We start from the raw sequence: 23206 nt of genomic DNA, 5'->3' as shown, positions 1-23206 counted from the left end.
AGTATAGAAATTTTAAATAGTGAAGTTATCAATCATCCCTTTACAATTTATCTCCTAAAAAATGAAGTTGTTCCCTGCTGTATATTATTGACTAAAGGTTCTAGTCTTTGTCAATTTTTATTATACACTGATATGGCTTTTATATTTTTATTCCGAATGGATTGATTTTGAAACACGATAAAGCAGGGCTACATCTTAATTTTCCTGAAATGTTATCCTGTTTCTATGATACCCTCTATTAAACAACCCTTCCTTAACCTTTTCAAACACACGCACAGTTTGGCACATATATATTCATGTATCTATCACCCTATGTTGCTCTCTAATCGGTTGTGTTCATTGATAGTCCCATTTTCATTGTAGCAAAATACTGTCTGGGGAATGGTTGGTTTATGGACTAAGTACACATGATAAAAGAACATAGTCCCTGGATGCAAAATTAATAAGATAGTAAGTACATAATGAAGATTAGAATCATAAAAATGGGGCCAATTGGAGTCGGGAGTTAAGTGTAGTAAAACATTCGTATTAAAAAGTCAAATCTTGAAAAATGTTACTGCTGGGTCTGCGTTGAAGTGACATTTCCTGTAACAGTGGGACATCACTCAGTAGGCAGAAAACAGGACAATGGTGAATGTCGAGAAGGATTAAAGAGCTAGAGGCAGCAAGACAGTAACAGACAGGCTCGCACTGGGAAGAAGAAAAAGCGAGTGGTCCAGATAGATACCTCAAAACTTGCTGACTGAAGTCAGAAGCTAGATCAGCTGAGGCGGGGGGCCAGTGCATGTCACTTGATTTGAATGCTGTGGAAAGGCAGGAAAAGTTTAAGCACAGTTTATAGCCAGGCAGGGTGAGAAGGCTGGAAATTCAGGAGGCAGCCATGGAGCATCCACAAGGGATTTTTATGTAAGAAGAGAATAAAAAGGAATGCACATTGAGCAGAAAAAACGCTAAGAGGCAGGGAGGGAGGCCAGGGAGGCGGAAGGAAGGGCCAGATGGATGGATGCAGGTTAAACTGGCAACACACTGTTGCATTTCTAAAAAAGAAAGATAAAAGATACTTAAAAGATTGTCTTGAACATTACCCATGGAAGGAGCTGCCCTATTTGAAAATATAAATGCAATTTAATTGTTAGTTACTTTACAAAGACCACACAGCATAAGAAATTAAATAGTACCAGCAGTGATTTGTTCAAAGCTACAAAACCGGGGTCAGTGGTACTTGCATAATCTGTTTTTCCAAACATCTAAGACCCTCAAAGCTTCCCAGGCACATTGTTTTCCTACCTGTGTCCATCGACCAAACACTCCCAGTGGGCTAGTTTCAGAAGGCACCACCTTAGAAAATGCTACCACTATCGGTCCTTTCCATTAGGTCTCAAGTTGGCCTGTTAAGCCTTTATAGCTATGTGCCTTGCAGTTCTTAGAGTCGGCATTACTCATAAACTGCCAATGGTGAAGATGGTCCTTTAAGGAAAATATAAGAATAAGGAAGTATTTAATGTTGGAGGAGAAGTCTGGAAAATAATGGACGTCAAGCAGGCAGCGGGGAAAAAACCAGTCGTATCCTGAAAATTAACTCTGATTTAGGTTTGACACCCTAAAAAGGTCCAAACGGGCAGACAAAGGACCACAGTGAAATCTATTTGGAGGTTCTCCTACAACATTTCTTCTGGATCAACAGGAGCGGTTATTGTCATTAAACGTGATGAACAGGTCAGGTCTTCTAGAGTAGAGCCAACTTTTTCAACATGGCTCTTTTACTAGGCTATTTTACTGGGCTATTTTACTAGGAAGACTGCATTCCTTTCAAAAATCCCCTGGGGAGCTATGTGACCTCTGGCTCTATGACCTCTATCCATGCCTCGAAGAAAGGTCTGAATTTTTATGACATCAACTGTTGCAAACAAACCCTACTTCAAACTCTTACAAGCTTTTTTAAAAATTATTTTTTATTTATTTATTTTTAAAGACTATTTATTTGACAGACAGAGATCACAAGTAGGCAGAGAGGCAGGCAGAGAGAGAGGGAAGCAGACTCCCCGCTGAGGAAAGAGCCCAATGCGGGGCTCGATTTCAGGACCCTGAGATTATCACCTGAGACAAAGGCAGAGGCTGAACCCACTGAGCCACCCAGGTGCCCCCTACCTTTTTAAAAAATAAAAACGTATGAATGATGTCATGAAAATGATAAGACTTATCTGTGGTGGCCACCTCCTTTCCAAACAGTCTCTGCCCAGATTAAAAGACCATGAGTATTTGAACATGAAATGGAACACAGTTATTAACAGAGCAACTACTTGGTAACAACCTCCGTTTGGGGGTCAAAGGTCATAGAGCACCAGGCCCTCAGTGAGTCTGGAATATGACATTGCAGAATTGTCCCTGTTTGTGTCTTCCTGAATGGTAATCAAAATATGAGTGATGTGGGCTCCAAATCATGAGCATACCAGCTCCTCTGGCACCTTACTGCTCTGAACGGCAGTGTTGACATTACCCAGGACATCGTTACAAGTGCAGAATCTGCATTTTAACTGGATCCCCAGGGGTTTACGTGCATGTTCAAGTTTTAGAAGCACTGTATATTTAAAAAAAAAAAAAAAGATTTACTGCTCTAGCACACACACCTCCAAAATATTTCTTGGTATATAAACTAGAGCAGAAATTGTATAAACTAGAATAGAAAATGTAGAGTGTATAAATGGATTTGGGTAAAAATCTTAAGGGTCAGAGAAATAAAAGCCCCACTTAACATGAAAACATCTTATTAGTGTAGCCAATATTAGGATATTTTTAGCATATGGTAACAGGCTGCTAATTTCCTCTTCACACTTTAAAATACCAACAGGGGCGCCTGGGTGGCTCAGTGGGTTAAGCCTCTGCCTTCGGCTCAGGTCATGATCTCAGGGTCCTGGGATTAGGCCTGGCATCCGGCTCTCCGCTGAGCGGGAAGTCTGCTTCCCCCCACCCCTCGTCCCTCTCCCTACTTGGGATCTCTCTGTCAAATAAATAAATAAAATCTTAAAATAAGTAAGTAAATAAATAAATAAATAAAATACCAACATATTGGGGAAATTACAACAGCGGTGGGAACTGAAGATATATATCAACAATATTAATGATGTTTTTCAATTACCTGGAGGAATTAGTTTTAACTGTGGTATAGGTGGGTCATACTGAAACATAATGACCAGGGAGCTCATGAATGGGTTTCTTAAGAATGCAACACAGGTGGTGGGTAATAGGGAGGGCATATATTGCATGGAGCACTGGGTGTTGGGCAAAAACAATAAATACTGTTACACTGAAAAAATAAATAAATAAAAATTAAAAAAAAAAAAAGAATGCAACACAGCCATAAAAATTTGTTATTATACTAGACACCTAATTTCTGAAAAGTTCTTCCTTCCTATGAGAATTATTTCCTGGGAATTCTTCAGTCCATCATTGTTGGGTTGACTTTAGAGTCATACTGGGCATAGAGAATGCCCAGTGATTCAACTTGGCCATGAGGTCATGAGTCCAGCAGTAGGGCATTGCATCCCGTCTTGTCACATGATGAGTAACTGGGGGTATAAAAAGGAGGCAGCCCACCTGGGAGACTGAACTTACCCATGTTCTACCTCTAACAAAGAAGGAGCTACACACTGATTCAAATTTTTCAGTAGTAAATACACAATCTCATAGAAAAATCAGGTAATAGGAACAAAAGTGACCTGCCTCAGTAAAGTAATACTGAGCAGGATAAATATCTTCTGTTTGAACTCTGGCTTACATCCTGAAAGAGAATTCTGACTGATGTTGGTAGACAGTGAGAGAATCCAAATAAAATATGGGAGTCCTATCGGCTACCAAACATCAGACCGGAAGCGATCTTCCTCACTCAAAGTTCAGAAATCAGAAAAGAAAGTATGTTAAGAGGTAGTTTTTGAAGATCAAAGAAGGATTAATTATTGCTCCACATGGGCAGGGGAAATTATTCTTTTTTTAAAAGATTTTGTTTTTTTATTAAACAGAGAGAGAGAGAGCACAAGCAGGAGGATCGGCAGGCAGAGGGAGAAGCAGATTCCCTGCTGAGCAAGGAGACCAATGCAGGACTCGATCCCAGGACCCCTGGATCATGACCTGAGCTGAAGGTGGTCACTTAACCGACTGAGCCACCCAGATATTCAAGGAAATATTATTCTTATTAGTACTTAGGAATCAGGTAAAATTTTTAAAAATTAAGGGGAAAATGATGAAAAAAGAATTCACTGAGACACACGGCTCCTGTAAAAAGGTAAATCGCAAGGACATGTAAGAAATGTAGAGGAAGGAATATGGCAGTAGCTGACTAAAACACAGCTCAGGGGCAGCACAGAGCAGAAAATGGAACTAGTGTGATGGCACTAATTACAAAACAGAATCGGTGGGACCAAAGACCAACTAGAGAAACTCCAGAAGGAAAAAGAGATGAAATGATTAGACAAACAGAAAGCACTCGATCACAGAGCACAGAGATCTGAATCAGCTGAACTTCAAGATGGATTGCATTAATTCAAGAAGGAATAGTGGAAGTCTGAGACATTCTTGCATGAGACAGCCCCAGTCACTCCCCCAGCTTCTTCCAGCTCTGTAGGCATGGGGTTCTGCCAAGCAGGGTGCACGCTGTGCTTCCAGGAAGATGGTTCAGTCCCTTTGAGATGGTGGTGACCTCCATACCCAATGGCATTGGGTTTTGTTTTTTGTTTTGCTTTGCTTTTTAAGATTTTACTTATTTGAGAGAGAGAGAGAGAGAGAAAGAGAGAGAGCACAAGCAGCAGGGAGAGGGAGAAGGAGAAGCCGACTCTTCACTGAGCACAGATCCCAGTGCAGGTTCCATGGGGGGATCCAAGGGAGGCTCCATCCCAGGACCTGAGGATCATGACCTGAGCTGAAGGCAGACATCTAACTGACAGCCACCCAAGCACCACAGGTGACTAGTAGTGACACCCATGCCCAATGGCACTGTTGATTAAAGTGGTGATTGAATGAATTGGGGGTTGGGGGCAGCAGTCATTCTACTGCCTGAGGTTGAGGTCGTGATGGAGCAAGCACATTCCTGGAACAGGATTGGCTAGGGCTGGGGAATAGGAGCAAAGATTAGCCACAAGGGAACATGTAGAAACTGTCTGGGATCATGAAAATGTTCTGAAATCAAAAATCCCTGAACTGTACTCTTAGCATGTATAAATTTTATGACATTTATTTACCAATAAAATTGTTTTTATTTTATTTTTATCATTTTTTACAATTCTTAAAGATTATTTTATTTACTATTATGAATGTTGGTATACCAAAAAATTTTATAAAGCATAGAAGTGATACCTTCTTAACCTTTAAGTTAATTACTTTTTAATTTAATAAGTAGTTGTAAACCCCCAAAAGATAAAATGCTCTTCATAAACTATTCAGCAAATTTATTCTCTCTTTAATATATGTATTAACTTTCGGGGCACCTGGGTGGATCAGTCGTTAAATGTCTGCCTTCGGCTCAGGTCATGATCCCATGGTCCTGGGATTGAGCCCCACATAGGGTTCCCTGCTCAGAGGGAGTCTGCTTCTCCCTCTCCCACTCCCCCTGCTTGTGTTCCTGTGCTCACTATAGCTCTCTCTGTCAAATAAATAAAACCTTTATACACACACACACACACACACACACACACACTATATATATATATAAACTTTCAATTTCTTTTCCTTTTTTAAGATTTTAAAATAATAGTTTTATACATAAAACTATGGCCCCAACTATCCATTATTGCAACATTTAACTTTTGCAGTAAAAATTATGCTCTTATATCTCAACATATAAAATATCTGAGCTTTTCTACCTTCAATTACATGTGTAGTATTTGTAGCTGCATATTCAGATATTAACAGCTAATCCACGTGATCTCCCTTTTTGTTGCACTGATTACATATGGTTGTAACCAAAGTGATCACTTGGTCATGCACAAGTCCAAGGACACCAGAAATGCCACTGAAGTGATGATTTAGTAATTGGACTTTCAATGGCTGAGGCCAGAGTTGAAGCCAAGGAGCAGATGTTGGCTGAATAATGACATTGAAGCCACACTGAAGAGCTTTTCCACATCATCTGAAATTTAAGTCTTCATATAATGTTTAAAATTAAGACGCATAGTCTAAAAAGGAAAACTTTCTAAGATTAAAAAAAAGTCTCAGTTGATAGCTCTAAGGAACTCACCACGTATCTCGCAAAAATTAATATTGCTCAGTCTTCAGCTTGTCTTGGCAACAGTTTTATTTTCATGATAAAAATTGTATAAGTGATACAATCTTATTGGTGTGGGAAAAGAAAACCAGAAAAACAGGTAACTTGTGGAAGAAAAATAATCACTGAACCTAGTCTTCACCTGTGTGAATGTAAATGTCATAATAAAAAAAAGAAATTTTTACACAATTTTAATAAGACAAGTTGAGCTCTCAAAATTATATGCCAAGCTAAGATGTAACTCTTTGTCAAGGCAAAAGAACTATAATCAAGTGTGTTTATTTGATGCACAAAAGAGTTGGTTTACAGTTACAGTGGATTTCTCCGAATCACAAACTACACGCAGTTCAGATGAAGTTTGATTTGTAAACAATATTTTCCCCACCTCACAGATCCACACCTACTGCAAATCTGGGGCCTCAAGTTAATTGCCTTCAGGGACAGGCAAGTAACATACACAAGGGGAGAAGGCCAGGTGTATTACCACGGTACAACAGTGCCATCTTTTTGGAGTGTTAACCCTCATCTTGGCACTTAGCCTCCGCATCAGGGAAATGCAGGGGTGCTGAGGACCATGGCAACCATGGGGGGCCATGCCATCCAATGGACACTTTTCAAGAATGGGAACCCATATTGCTGAGTCTTCTCATGTTTAAGAGAAATTTGATATCTACATTTTTATATTTTAAAGAATCTTTAGTTTCTGGATCTGAAAATGAAGGGTTTTGTCCAGAATCTGTGGCTATCAAGCTATTTCATGCTACAGAAGTCTGTCTTCAAGTTAAATTCTCTGCAGAACAGAAGAATTTGAAACAGAGAGAATTAAATTATATTTCAAATCCCCATGATTTTAGGACCCTAAGGTTGGCCAAGTTGCAATCTGGGATCTAGCTGGTCAGCATATTGAATGCCAATTTAACTCATTTGGTTAGCTCAACTGAACAGGCATTATGTGACTGCTGTGGATGGACACTGTGTCCAGGTCATGATCTGTCCCTTTATGGATATGGGCTCACACAGCTGACAGTCACACATACTTCCTCCCGGGCAAGGAAGGTAGAATACCACAGAGGCTGCTGAACATCTTGCTCCTGCTTGGGGAGGAGGGACAAGGGTCAGATGTCAGCTAGGGGAACATTTCTGCTGTGCCTTATAGGCTGGGCTGAACTTTTCCAAGCAGAGATAGGCCTGGTGGTGGTTATCTGGAACAGGATGAAGAAACACATGGGGGTAAGAAAGTACACAGCACAGGCAGACAGAATGAGACAGCTGGTATACAAAAGGAAACAGCACCCAGAAAGGAAGCATTAACTTATTTACTGGAGAGCAATTGAGTTACACTAATCAGTTACTTTCTTAGAGTATCCTGCACCGAGGAGGAGAAAAACCAGGGCTCGGATTGGTATGATTGCAAATCCTAGCTTCCACGTATAGATCATTTATTCTATTATGCTCTTTAAATTAGAATCGCAAGGATTTTACCTTAATAATCCAAATCCCCTTAAATTTTATAAATACTTAAAACAAAAATATGAACAGATTTTATGCAATATATTAATAATATGGGTTTGATTCTCATCAACATTTCCAGTCTTAATTTCTAGGATTACAATCTGTGAATTCATAAAAAAGACAATTTAAATCACTCCAAACAATTTTGAGGCTACTTTTTCAAGCAATTTTGGGGGCTGTCTCCTCAGTTTGCTAAAAATCCCTACCAACCAGAATGATTGGCTGGAATGTAGGCTGAATTTTTGTTCAAAATTCAGGTGACACAGAGCTCTCTTTAAACTTTTAGCAAGGACTATAAAACTTATAATAGAAGCTGATGGAACATTCCACATCACTGGGGTGAAGTCACAACACGATATAGTTTTCATGTCAGATTTGAGCCTATAAACCCCATCCACTAGAGAAAATTCTGGATTAATTTCACTTGCTATATTACATTTTTAAGATAGACTATATTTTTAATATATATTTATATGTATATATATAATGTTAAATATGATCATTTATTTTCCCAGTTAGCTGAAGAGACCTTAGAACTTGAGGGAAACCTGAATCCTTTTCATATTCTTTCTACCTGGCAGGGACCCAATGTTTTATTCAATATTAAAAAAGCAGCTAATTGGATTCTCTATCTCTTAAGCCTGTCTCATCACTACTGTCAATGTGGGCCTAGCCTATTTTGCTGTGCAATGAATAATAGATCTGAAGAAGATTGTTAAGTATAATATTGAAAAGGAACTTCAAAATACCCACAGTTCAATAAGGTTAAAAATAAGAAAGGAAGAAAAATAGAAATAAACAGAAAAACAGAAAAAAGGGGAAGAAAAATAAAATGAGACCAAAGTTTAGGTTAGTTTACAAAATGTAAGTCATAATATCCTATGTCCTATGAAGATGTCTAATTTCACAGATTTAAATCTAGGTTCCTAGCAAGGAATTTCTAAGACAAAGCAGAAATCATTGCCATACCTTTCATGAAGTAAACGCAAATCAGTTACTCAGAACAATGACAAAGAACCCTAAGTCCAAGTTCTTTGAGAAATTTATTTCATGGGCACTCATGAAGAGTTCAGTTGATAATGTAGCTATAAAGAATGCTCAGCCCTAAAGTTTAATAATCCATGATATGAAAAAAAAATAATCCACGATATGTGAAGTGGACAAAAGAAGTGAATAGAGTTCTTGAAGGTGACACTCCTCAGGGAGCCATATGGTGGCTCATAAGTTATATCCTCAAAGACTATTCATGTACAAATGCAAGACAACTGTTTTTTGCAAGATCCCTCAAAGTAGGCCAAGTATACGAGCAATCATCACCAGTAATTCAGTTAATCTCTGTGGACTTCAGTAATGGTCAATCTGAAAAAGGGAAGATGACTGGCAGGTGGAACAGTGTAGATAATCCCTAAGAGTCCTTTTAGCTCTGGAAAAAATGTCTGTGATTCTTTTTATCATTTTTATTGAAGTGGAATTGACATACAATGTTATATTTGTTTCAGGTGTAGGACATAGTGATTCATCAATTCTCTACATTACTCAGGGCTCACCTTAAGTATATCCAGCAACTGTCACCATGTAATATTATTGCAATATTACTGAATGTATTTCCTATGCTATACTTCTCATCTCTGGGACTTCCTACTTTATAAGTGGAAATTTGTACCCTTTAGTCCCCTTCATCTATTTCACCCATCCCCCCACCCACTTTCCCTTTGGGCAATCACCATTTCCCTGTATATAAGAATCTGTTTATTCATTTGTTTTGTTTTCTAGATTTCACATAAAAGTGGGATGGATTTTGTCTTTCTCTGACTTCTTTCACTTGTCATAATACCTTCTAGGTCCATTTACATCATGGCAAATGGCAAGATTTCACTCTTTTTTATGGCTGAGTAATGTGATTCTTGGTGAAATTTTTTTACTGAGCTCCTACTATGTGCTATATCCTTGGATTAAAAGGAATTATGAACCTACGCACATACAGGTGCACACACCCCTTTGAGTATTTAGTAACTGTGCTTTTCTGGAGAGTAGATTTGCTGCTATTTGCCTGTTATTATAGCAGGAAAGAATCCAATATTTGCACACCAATTGATCCATGAATGTCAACAGAGAGCGGGCACCTTCTGTCCTCTTAAATTGTTAATCTTTGAACCCAGATGAAGGTTAGAAACTCTGAGTATTTAAAATTCCTTTTGAATGCTTGTGTCAGACTGAAATTTTCAAACAAATATGTAACTGGGTGCATATGCTAAATGAGGCACTCTGCACCTCACTGTCTTAAAGTCTTTGTATTCAAAATCCCAGGAATGTTTCCCACCATTAAAAAGACACAACTAGAAATGTTGGCCTTTTGAAAACTTGGAGACAAAACAGTGCAGAAAAGACAGAAATTGGAGGAAAATTAAAGAAGGAGACCAACAACAACTAATGATCTTTAAGAAAATTTTAAATCTGGGTGCCTGGGTGGCTCAGTGGGTTAAAGCCTCTGCCTTTGGCTCAGGTCATGATCCCAGGGTCCTGGGATCGAGCCCCACATCAGCCCTGCTCAGCAGAGAGCCTGCTTCCCCCCACCGCCCCGCCTATCTCTCTGCCTACTTGTGATCTCTTTCTGTCAAATAAATAAATAAAATCTTTTAAAAAAAAGAAAATTTTAAATCTTCAAGATATTGTACAAAATCATTATGTTCTGAACCTCCCCAATGCTACAAATATTTAACTTCATGCATAAATCATGAATGTGTCATATATGTGTATGTATGTGTGTGTGTGCACATCTCTTTGTGTATTTTTCCCATAATATTTTTGGGACTATTTTGGGAATATCTGTAAATCTGTCTTAGAACATTTTGCAATCCCATTCTTCCCACCTCAAAAGAAGAAAACTGTGTAACAAAATGAAAAGCACACTCCAGATCATTTTTACAGTTGCAGGATCCTGACATTTTTCTGTAAATGAAACGTGTTTTCGGTGTGTTATCTTGGTGATCCCAATTTTCCAAAGACATGAGCAACTCCTTGTAAATTTCCAAACAATACAAACTCACTAAGTGTGGTAGTTGCATTTCTAAGAAATTCAGCAAATATTAAAACTGTGCAAAAATTACTTTGAGTGTCTATGTAAAGTTGTCTATGCTCAGATAATTATAAAGTGCTTTTTTTTTGTATGAAAGTCCAATCAGACATTAAAATATCATGGAGGATATATGTTATGGGTTGAAGTGTGATTCCCCAAACTTTACATTTTGAAGCCCCATCCCCAGTGCCTCAGAATGTGACCTTATTTGGGAATAGATTCATTGCAGATGTAATTAGTGAAGATGAGGTCGAACTGGTGTAGGGCAGGCCTATAATCCCATAAGCCTGTTGGTGGTACCCTGCTATGACCATCCTCCCCAGCTAATACAACATAGATCTGGGTGCGGTCTCAGAGGATAGCTCTTCATGCTCTTTTTACTTTTTACACCAAGCGAATGTAGTACCCATCCAACAGATTACATTTTTGTGCAGTCTTATGCCAAAGAGATAGTGTTTTATGAGGAGTGAGGGGAAAGGGAGGGAGAAAGCCATCAGAACCCAATCCATACTGTTCCCCCTGGGGGAAGAAGCATCAGGTGTGCGGCCAGTACTGATACCTGAAAAGTAGCCCCACAGCTCTGGAGAAGTGCTTCGGCCCTTGCTCCATCATGGCCTGGACAACATGGTGGCAGCAGTGCAGAGAGAATGGGGTCGATGGCCAGCCGCAGCCACTAGCCAGTCATCCTGTAGGACACAGCAGTCTGTGATCCAGACGTGCTTCCCTGGGAGTTAAAAATAATAATAATAAATAAAACCAAAGACCTTAAGGAGCTCCCCTCTAATAGCACCCTCAGGATAAGGCCCATTCCAGGTGTCCTCTCTTGTGCCATCAAGGTTACTAAGCACCTACTAAGCACCAAAGCACCTACTAAAAGCACTACTAAGCACCTAGCACGTGCTAGGCACTGCGGTGCACGTGGAGATGTAACCACACAGACAGGTCCCTGTTCTCAGGCTGCTCAGCTGGGAGAGGTGGACCTCTAAGGGAGGGTCATGTGTGCAAAGTCAACAGCAACCCTGACCAGTGCTCGAGTAAAGATGCTGGAAGACTGTATGAAGGTAACATTGGAGTTAGAGAAGGCTTCCCCAGGAAGAGACATTTGTGCTGATGTGAGAATCCACCTGGAAGGGTGAAGGGAAAGAGCTTGCCACAGGGAGGGAAGAAAGGCTGGTGGGACCTGCATTTGCACATTGTGGGTGTGTGGTGACCCAAGATGAGGTAGCAAAGGGTCACACTGCATGCGACCTTGTGGCCTAGGATGAGGGTCGGAACCCAGTGATTTAAAGCAAGGATCCATCTTGAGTTTTAAAAAAAGATCACTCTGGCAACCTTGTAGAGATGTGATAGGTCATTATTAACACTCCCCATTCTCTATAGGGCAAAATGATTTCCAACATCAATTATTGTTTCCTGGAGCTGTTCAGGTTTAGTGCAATACCTTTAAAAGTACTTTCTTAAGACATTATCTAAAATCAGCAAATCACTTCGTGTATGAGCAAAAAGTGGACATACCAAACTTTTGCTGTTGAAAATTTTAAACATATAAATTCTCTATGTGGTTACATGAAATAATGGAACCAAAGTAACTTTATATTCCCTGTGCTATGATCATGTAATTTAGATCAACCATTTAAATGTTTGAATGTGAAGCTCCTGAAGACACACAATCATGAACTTAACGTTCAAAAGATGTGGACTGATGAAGCCAAGTGAGTCAGGGGCCCACTGTGTTACTGAGCACTCAAGGATCCATTTCCACGTAGAATACAATGTTTATCAAAGGGTAAGTATTGCAAATAGATTCATTTAAAGCTCATATATTAATTATTAGAATTCCAGAGCAACTGCAACAGTTGTATACAACTTAGGTTAAATTTTCTTTTCCAGCAATGAGTACTTCTTTGCTGAAACAATTTAGAATTGCCTTTGCATGGTGATAACAGGTTTAGTAGGTAACTTTTAGTAGGTTTTCTTATTGCTTTTGAACTCTTTACAGTCAATGTACCTCCTTCCTAATGCACCCAGGGCACATCTCTGCCCTCTGCCCCCAGCCTGCAGGACACCACTGGTGTGAAGAATGCACTGAAGGAGAGCAAGGCATCTAGAGAAGGCCAGTAGGAGGGAAGCTGATGGCAGAGAAAACAGAGGCTTCCTAGGGCTTTGTGACTGATTGGATATTTAGGCAGCAAAAGGAATGAGGCCACACCCAGCATTCTGCTGGGCACCCAGGGGGATGGACTCATTGGGATGTAGATCTGGACTGATTCCACAAGAATGGCCTGGGAAGGGAGGGTTGTGCAGTAGTGCTGAACCTTGATGAGCTCTAACATGGAGAAGGGAGTATGTTGGCAAATATTTCCATTTTGCAACTGGAAAACCAAGGTACTGAGCAATTACATCACTTTCCAAAAGCAAGTTAGGAGATCCCAGGGTTGATTTTTGGCCTCATCTTGCGCACCCAATTACTTGGTCAAACTGTGTTTTTAGAAAGAACCATCTCTGGGAGATGTTGAAAAGAAACACAGGGTCTATCACTCTGCCTTGCAGTGAGGAGTTGCCTACAGATGTTACCAGTGTCTGGAGCAGCTGGAACGTAGAGCTAAAGAGGACATGGTATGAAGAGAGCAACACAGACTTGCTCTGAAAACAGGTTTGTTTTAAGTGACATTACATGGTTTCAGGAAGTCCAGGAAGGCTACCAAAGACGTAGAAGAAAGCCCACAGAGCCTGGTATCACCAAAACCAGGAGGAGAGGACATTTCAGGGAGAAAGACCTCTTCTGATATCCCTAGCGCCAAAGCCTGGAGTCTTCACATGTGGTAGGGGCTCAATACTTGCAAGATGGCAGGAAATCAGATAGACCAGAAGTCGCACTAGGCTAAGGATCCATCCCCTGTATCTAGATCCAGCTCTAAGGAAACTTAATGTGCAGCCTTTTTAAAAAAAATTTTTTTAAGTCCTCCAAAATTCATTGTTTATGCACCACACCCAGTGATCCATTCAATACATTCCCTCCTTAATACTTACCACCAGGCTCACCCAACCCCCCAACCCCACCCCTCCAAAACCCTCAGTTTGTTTCTCAGAGTTCAGTCTCTCGTGGTTTGTCTCCCCCTCCAGTCTCCCCCAACTCACTTCTCCTCTGCTTCTCCCAATGTCCTCCATGTTATTCCTTATGCTCTACAAGTGAAACCATATGATAATTCACTCTCTCTGCTTGACTTATTTCACTCAGCATAATCTCCTTCAGTCCTGTCCATGTTGATACAAAAGTTGGGTATTCATCCTTTCTAATGGAGGTGTAATACTCCATAGTATATATGGACCATATCTTCTTTACCCATTCATCCATTGAAGGGCATCTTGGTTCTTTCCACAGTTCGGCGACTGTGGCCATTGCTGCTATGAACATTGGGGTACAGATGGCCCTTCTTTTCACTACATCTATATTTCTGGGGCAAATACCCAGTAGTGCAATTGCAGAGTCATAGGGTAGCTCTATTTTTAATTTCTTAAGGAATATCCACAATGTTTTCCAAAATGGCTTCACCAACTTGCATTCTTACCACCAGTGTAAAAGGGTTTCCCTTTCTCCACATCTTCTCCACCACTTGTTGTTTACTGTCTTGTTGATTTTGGCCATTCTAACTGGTATAAGGTGGTATCTCAGTGTGGTTTTGATTTGAATTTCCCTGATGGCTAATGATGATGAACATTTTTTCATGAGTCTGTTAGCCTAAATGTGTAGCCTTAATCAAATAATTTAACTCATGTCAGATTGGACCACTTCCGGAATAATTAACATTGCCTTCATTTATTGGATTGAATCACAAATTCCAAAAGCAGAGCTGGAAGGGACCTGATACACCATCTTCCTTCTTTGGGCCCTTCAATCTAAGGAAGCCCAGATTAAAAAAGAGCCTCCTAGTCATAAAGGTCACCGTTCCATCTTACAGGTCCATTGTCTTTCTTCATGTGTGGAAGAAAATGAAGAAAGCCACTAGACTCTCTGAATACCTTTGTGCACATGTACACACATACACACATACTGAAAATTGTAACTAAGGCCTAACTCAGAAACCTTACCTATTTTTTCCCATCAGTCTCTCTAACCTCTTGTACAGTATTGATAGGGCCTGTTGCAACAAAGAGATAATTAAAATCTCGGGCATGGTTGACAAGTCTAAATCTTGCTAACCACATAAACCCCTTCTATGCAGTTAGTGACACTACACTCAGAATAAAGTGAGCTTGCCACTGGAGGATTTGGACAACCAGTGTTCTCTACTCCAGCCTAATGAAATATTCTATACTACTTGATTCTGCCAAAAGAATACCTTCAGAAAATTATTTTGTAGAGAGTAACATAAAATACATAGTCAAGCCTTGAATAACACAGATATGAACTACACGGGTCCACTTACACACAGAATTTTTTAATAAATACAGTACAGGACTAAATGTGTTTTCTCTTATGATTTTTTAAATATTTTTTCTCTAGCTTACTTTATTGTAAGAATACTGTATATAAAGCATATAGTGTACGCAGCATGTGTTAATCAACTGTTTATGTTATCAGTAAGGATTTTGGTCAATAGTGAGCTACTAGGAGTTTGGGGGAATCAAGTTACACACAGATACTCTCCTGTATGAGGGGCCAGCCATCCTCACCCCCACATCAGGCAAGGGTCAATTGCAGTAGAAATTAGAAATAAGTTTGATCAATTCCAACTCAACTGCTATGACTTTAGTGAAGACAAAGGTTACCAGGTCTCCTCAATTCTCTTTTATTACTGCTTATAGAAATCTGCTGTCCTCTGCATATTCAAGGGAACCCACTATTTACTGTAAATGTTCCAAGGCACTACAAATCATTCCAGAGTTTAAGAAGAACATCTCTAATGCTTTGAAAACCACAGAGAAGGTTTATATCAGTTTCATGTCACAAGGCAGTCTTTCGTTTTGTTTCTCCATCACAGGGACCCTGAGCTGCCTTCTGTACTCTCCCTGGAATGACAGTGCCCTTTCTTCTGTAACCTAGTAATTCAGCTACCTAGGACTCTCAAATTCCACCCCATGCCATAGAAGTCTCATACAGACCCATTGTGTGATACTATTTAATGATATTTTATTTCTTTTGATTTTATCTTCTAGTCCTTGGCACCAATGAGCCTTAAGGGAAATAAAAAGATAAAACTTCAGAAGCAACAACTAAAAAAAAAGGCAGCTCCTGCCAATATAGTGAAGAGTCTGTGGCACATTCTCAGGCAGGTATGGCAGACCCGGGTGTGTCCCACATGGTCATGGAATACCATTTCACTGAGGCCTCGCCCTGACACCTGCTTAGTGCGCAGCAGTTGTCAAATAACCTTTCCACAGCTCCTTAGGAAGACTGCATAGAATAGTGGAGAATGCATAGGATACAGAGCCAGGGTGCCTTGTTTAAAGTCCTGGATCTACTATTTATTGCTGTGTGACCTTTTAAGAGTTACTTCATCTCTCTGGGCTCCAGCAACTATGAACCTGGATGGCTTTGTGGGTAAAGAGTAGGCAATACAACAGCTCACATCCTGGTCTACATTCGGCCACTTGCCAGCTCTCAGTCAATATGGCCTCAAATGCCTTATTATAAAACAAGGACAATAATATCTTCCCTATTTGCACAGTGTTGCTGTTATAAGGAAAGGAGATATGGGCTATTGAAAGCCCTGTGAACTACACAATCTTCAAAGATTGAAGGAACACCCTCCTTGGGCCTCCTTACCTTATCCATTTGCCTGTTAAGGTCTCATTTAAAAGTTCAAACCCTTCTAGACCCCTTACTCCCCAGCACGGAAAGTACCATCCACAGTCCTATGTTCAGTAGTGTGATTCCAGATGGGCCAGACACTCCAGAACACTGGGTCTCTGCTGCCTTACAGTCACAGCGAGAAAACTGACAGCTGGCCAGAAAGCTGATCCCCTCCCCCTTCCCTGCCCTCACTCCCTGGGTATACAGGATCACCTTTGAAATATGAAAAAAATCAGGAAATTTCAAAGCACAATAAGTTGGAGCATGATTTCTGTAAGTCCTTGATCAAGGCTGACTGACCTTCTTTCTACCCCATGGCAATTCCCTTGCTCACGATCTGATTTTTTTTTTAAGCTTGCCTTTTCCGTTCTCCACACCAGCAGACACCTTTCCTCCTGCTTATGTTTAAAAAAAAAAAAAAAGAATATTTATATCCACAGACTTAATAAAGTGTTCTACAAAGGTGAAATTACAAATACTATATTTTAGGTTCTCCACTATCTAAGGAAGTAAGGGCAGAAGGTGTTTTTATCCCTGTTTTAGAATTTAAAAAAAAAATAAAAAGGCAAGAGTCAGAAAGGCTGAGTGATGTGCTCCAAGGCCACATAGATAGTATGTGGCCAAGCCTGGCCCTACATGCCAGCTTGCTGACTCAAGGTCAATATTCTGCACATTACACCTTGTGGGTTCCATAAGAAACACAAGAGGTACAGCCAAGAAGGAACATTCCAGCCACCTATAATAAACAGACAGCCTGAATCCTGAAGTAAACCAGAAAGTTAAAAAAGGAAAAGGTCATTGACTCCAAGAATAACAGGCAGCATTTGGGGGTCATTCAGTCTCCCAGAGTCATGTTCATTGGGCCAAAAACACACTTCAGGGACCTTAGGATTCCTGGATGTCTCTGTCTCTTATTCCCTCTACGGTGCCTGAATTCCATACATTTTCTTCCAGTGAAAAATGCAAACAAGTGCCTCTACTTTCTTTTTAGAACTAGGATATTATGGAGGTAGAAATACTTCAAAGTACCAGTGAGAATATTCTGGAAGAAAAAATGCATATAATTTTCTCTACTTTTTGCATTCGTTCCAGTATACAGACAGACAGAGCCAGCTTGGTGCTTGGATTTGTCAGTCAGCTTCCAGCAAGGTTTGCTTTCAGAACTTTCAGGGCAGCAGTTTGGTGCAGTGAAAAGAACCCCAACTCTGTCACCAGCAGACTTGAGCTTCTATCCCAGAATCTGTCACTTAATGGCTATGTGGCCCTGCGATGCATTTATCTTACCTGGAAACGTGGGAGTATCTGTTGGAAAGTTACAGCCAGTATCACAAACTTTTTTTTTTTAAGATTTATTTATTTGTTTGACACAGAGAGAGAGATATCACAATTAGGCAGAGAGGCAGGTGGGGGGGTGGGGGAAGCAGGCTCCCTGATGAGCAGAGAGCCCAATATAGGGTTGAATCCCAGGACCCTGAGATCATGACCTGAGCCAAAGGCAGAGGCTTAACCCACTGGGCCACCCAGGCGGCCCCCAGTATCATAAACTTATGATTCACGGGCTTTACAGTGTCCACAGACATAATTTCCTTGACTCCCAAAACTGTGAAATTTACTTTATAAATTCCTTTAGAGGAAGTCTGCCTTCTCCTGTTTGGCACACTCTGTTCTCCCCTCCGGTCTTATACTGACCTGTGATAGGGTTTGTGATCTGTGCCCAGGCCCATGGACCTCTTCTTCAGGAGTCCCATGAGGGTGTAAAATCTCCTAGCATAGAGAAAACACTGAGGCAATATTCTGAGTGCTCTGTGCAAACCGAGAAGTGGCATTCTGCAATTTGAGTTTCAACTTCCAGTCCCTGTTGTTGGTCCCTCCTCTTCTCCCCTTTTCCCATGATGGAGTGCCCAGGGCATAGTCCTTGGACCTCTCCCCTTTCTTATTGCCATTGGCAACCCCGTCCAATCTCATGGCTTCAAATACGATCTATATACTGATGATTCCCAAATGTGTAGATTTAAGACAATGTGTTCCAGAATGGACACATCAGGAACCCAAGTTTCATTTATCTAACTGCATGCATGACTTTCTCCACTTGACTATCAAATGGTGGGATAATCATACATTTGTTTCTCTAGAACCTTTCTGGTTTTCATAGGACAGTCTTGGATTGTGCCTGTGGTTCCAACAGCATCCCATCTGATATAGCTTGTGTCCTGGATTTTCCATTTTTAAAATTAGATTTATTTCCTTTTTTAATAGTTTTTATTTATTTATTTGAGGGAGAGAGCGCATGAGCAGGGGCAGTAATGGAGTGAGAGGGAGAAGCAGGCTTCCCACTGAGCAAGGAGCTGGGAGCTAGACTCAATCCCAGGACCCTGAGGTCATGACCTGAGCTCAAGGCAGATGGTTAACCGAATGAGTCACCCAGGCACCCCAGGATTTTTCATTTTTAATGAAATATTATCATTATTATTTTAATTACAATGAGCTGGGATGGGTTTGTGAGGTCTCCACTTTGTATTTCCAACTCTGCCTTGGTTTTGCTTAATAATATGGAATATGCATGGGCAGTAAACAGAGTTTTCACATTAACATGTGGTTCCATTTTAAATGACCCATCTCTCTTTTCCCAACCATTTCAAGATGAAATCGAATCCCCCCTCTCAAATACAGCATTGAAGACACTTACTGCTTTAAAGAAAGCCTGGACAGAAGAGAAGGCTAACTCAGGGGCACCTGGGTGGCTCAGTCAGTTAAGCATCCAACTCTTGACTTCAGCTCAGCTCATGGTCTCAGGGTTGTAAGATCGAGTTCCATATCCAGCTCTGTGCTGGGTGTGGAGCACCCCCCTCACCTCAATCGAGCAATCAATTAATGAGTCAATGAAGTAAGAGTTGGCTAACTCCTGGTATCAGGTGGCGAAAGGAAAAACATTGGAAGGGCCTACAGCAACCAGCCGCTTGGTGCACCAGCCAGTGTTGCTCTGGAGGCTTCCGTGGCTAAAAAATGAAGACACAGCTGCCAGTCAGTGAGGTCAGGGGTCAGCGCAGGAATTACAGGTCAGGTGGACATAAAAAATACGCAGGAAATAGAGTGAGCACAGGCTAAGACTTTTTTTTTTTTTATTTCTAAGAGTAGTCTTAGTAGTTTAATGAACTTAGTTACAGAGGTTTTGTCTTTTACATGGTATTAATCCCTAACTACCTATTTATTTTATTGTTTGAGAACAGTTTTTGAAGGTTTTTTTGGATTTATTTTTATTATTATTTTTAAAATTTTATTTTGATTTTTCGGTGTTCCAAGATTCATTGTTTATATGATATTTTAAAATATTTACAAATACTTACAAATATTAAATTAGAATCATTATAAATTTTTACAAATATATCTAATACTTATAAGTAATATTTGTAAGCTTTATATATACATATATAAATTACAAAACAGTGTATGAATAGATGTTAAGATTTATATGCAAGGCAAAAATATGCTTTCTCTCTTCGATGCATAACCCCCAGCAAATTTAGAAAAGTCTAAGCTTTTAAAAAGTGCTTTGTAAGTTAACCTTAATGTTCTACACTTATGCTGAACATTTTATAAGTAAGTCCTCTAAATTTTTGGTACCCCTTGTTCTGTATCACTTGAAAATTTTTAGTAAAATGTTCAATGAATGGAGTATCAAAAATTTCAGCTTTTGCAATTTGCTTTTAAAAGCTTCAGTGATAAAAACTTGTATAAAAACAAGGAAGGAAGGAATTGAAAAAATTTCATAGTCTGAATAATATATAACTTTGAAATTTCCTAACTGTGCTTTAGGATATCCTGATGTATAGCAACACTCCTTTCATGGAGCTCCTATTTTAAATTTGATAATTTTATATTCTATATTGAAATGAAACAGAATTGAGAAAATACACAAATTTTCACCATTTACATTTGGAAAAACATTGAAAATAATCATAAACAATTTATTTGATGAATTTTATCTTATAAAATATTTGTTGAATAAACATAAAACTTATGAAAATATTATAGCTGTTATGTTTACAAATTTCAATATAGAAAAATTAGAATTCAGACTATTGTTCACTCTAGAGGATTTACTATAAGCTCACTAGGTATCCAGACATCTATAAAAAACACTGATTTAAAATATGATGGCCTACCGATGAAAATCAATAGAGAGTATCAGTAATTTCAAAATTGTAATCATAGAATGTAACCACTTTCTCAAGGAAAAACTAAGTGTGCTGCCAGAAGATTTGCCTTGACAGATATGATAAAAGAAGTTATTTAGAGAGAAGGAAAATCATATAGATCAGAAATTCAGATCTGCAAAAAGAAAAGAGCATCAGTAAAAGAATAAGTGAAGGTAAAATAAAACTTCTCTTTGTCTTATTTTTAATTGTTCCAACTATTACAGTTTGTTCAAACATTAAGAGCAACAATGTGCTTGATTATGTAGGCATATGGATATGAAATGAATGGCAGCAATGATAAATGGGACAGGAAGGAAGAATTAGAATTACTCTGTTATAATGCACTGTAATGTACTCACACCACCTGTGAAGCAGTACAGTGTGAGTTGAACGTGGACTTGGATTTGTTGTAAGTGTATATTGCGAACCCTAGGGCAATCATGAAAAAAAGTTAGGAAAAAAAGTATAACTTACATGCTAAAAAGGAAAAAATGAAATCATATAAAATACTCAATGAAACCCACAAAAGGCAGAAAAGAGAGCAGAAGACAAAAATAGGAACAAAGAACTAGGACAACAAATAGAAAACAGTAAGGAATGTGGAAAATATTAATCCAAATATGTCACTTGCAACAGTGCAACTGTACCAGTTAAAAGACAGAGATTTTCATAATGCATCAAAATACAAGACCCAACTATATGCTTTCTACAAGAAATCCACTCTAAGTATAAAGACACATATAGATAAAAAGTAAATGAATAGAGATATGATATATATATATATGTGTGTGTGTGTGTGTGTGTGTGTGTGTATAACACTTATCAAAAGAAAGCAGGAGTAGTTATACTAATTTCAGACAGACTTCAGAGAAAGGAATATCATCAGGTGTAAAGATGGTAATTACATAATTATGAAAGGGTCAATTCTCCAAGAATACCTAATAATCCTTAACACATCTGTTCCTAACAACAGAACACCAAGCTTATGAGGCAAAAACTGATAGAATTGCAAAGAGAAATAGATGAATCCACTATTCTAACTGGAGACTTCAACAACCCTCTGTCAGAACTGGATAGATCCAGGAGCCAGAAAATCGCTACAGACACAGTTGAACTCAACACCACTGCCAATGAACTGTACACAATGGACATCCATAGATTCTGTCATCCAGCAACAGCAGAATACACATTCTTCTCAAGCTCACGTGGAATAGGAACCAAGACAGACCACACTCTGGGCCATAAAATACATCTTAACAAATAAATTTAAAAGAACAGAAATCATACAATGTCTGTTCTCATACCATAGGGAACCTCAACTAGAAGTTCATAACAAAAAAGTAGTTGGAAAATCCCCAAATGCTTGGAAATTTAAAAATATACTTCTGAGTAACACACTCAGAACATCCAATATGATATTAAAGGAGAACAAGGGTGGGTGACTGATATACTAAACTTCAAGTCTCACTGTAAATCTACAGTAATTAAGGTATTATGTTATTGTTGAAAGAATAAACAAATAGATCATTGGAACAGAATAGAGAGCCCAGCAAAATACCTCCATAAATAGAGTCAACTGATCTTTTTTTTAGAAAGGATAAGACAATACAAAGAAGCAAAGATAGTTTGTTCATGAAATGATGCTTGAACAAATGGACAGCCACATAAAAACAAAAATGAATGTCGATATAGACCTTACACCATTCACAAAAATTAACACAGAATGCATCACAGACTGAAATGTAACAGGCCGAAGTATAAAGCTTCTAGAAGATAACATAGGAGAAAACCTAGTGGACCTGGGGTGTGGTTTTGCCTTTATAGATACAACACCAAAGATAGGATCCATGAAATGCATAACTGAGAAGGTGTATTTCATCAAATTTAAAATTTATGCTCTGCAAAAGACCTATCAAAAGAATAAGAAGACAAGCCACAGACTGGGAGAAAATATTTGCAAAGGATACATCTGATAGAGGTCTGTTATCCAAAACATACAAAGAATTCTTAAAACTCAACAACAAGAAAACAAACATCAGCCTTAAAAAATAGGTCAAAGACATTCACAGGCACCTCACACCCAAGAAGATATACAGTTAACAAGCATATGGAAAAAATGCTCTACACCATAAATCATCAGGAATATGAAAATTAAAACAACAACGAGATACCATTGCAAACCTGTTTGAATGGCCGAAATTTGGAGCACTGACAACACCAAGGGCTGACCAGGGTGTGGAACAACAGGGACTCTCACTCGCTGCTGGTGGAAATGTACAATCACTTTGGAAGACAGCTTGGCATTTTCTTACAAAAGTAAATATGCTCTTATCATTCAATCCAGCAGTTGAGTTCCTTGGTATCTACCCTAAGGA

General features: G+C 39.2%; 1 long non-coding RNA gene across 1 annotated transcript in view; it reads left to right on the top strand.

Moving 5' to 3' along the window:
• LOC123953050 overlaps positions 1-23206 on the top strand; it is a 32607-nt gene that overhangs the window by 2989 nt on the left and 6412 nt on the right. Inside the window, exon 2 of the long non-coding RNA XR_006820802.1 lies at positions 12466-12627. This is a non-coding gene — a long non-coding RNA (uncharacterized LOC123953050). The remainder of the gene's footprint in view (positions 1-12465; positions 12628-23206) is intronic.

The sequence above is a fragment of the Meles meles genome, chromosome 11 (assembly GCF_922984935.1).
Source record: "Meles meles chromosome 11, mMelMel3.1 paternal haplotype, whole genome shotgun sequence".
Taxonomy (NCBI): Eukaryota; Metazoa; Chordata; class Mammalia; order Carnivora; family Mustelidae; genus Meles; species Meles meles.
The sequence above is the reverse complement of the archived record's forward strand: the minus strand, read 5'-3'. Positions and strand labels throughout refer to the sequence as shown.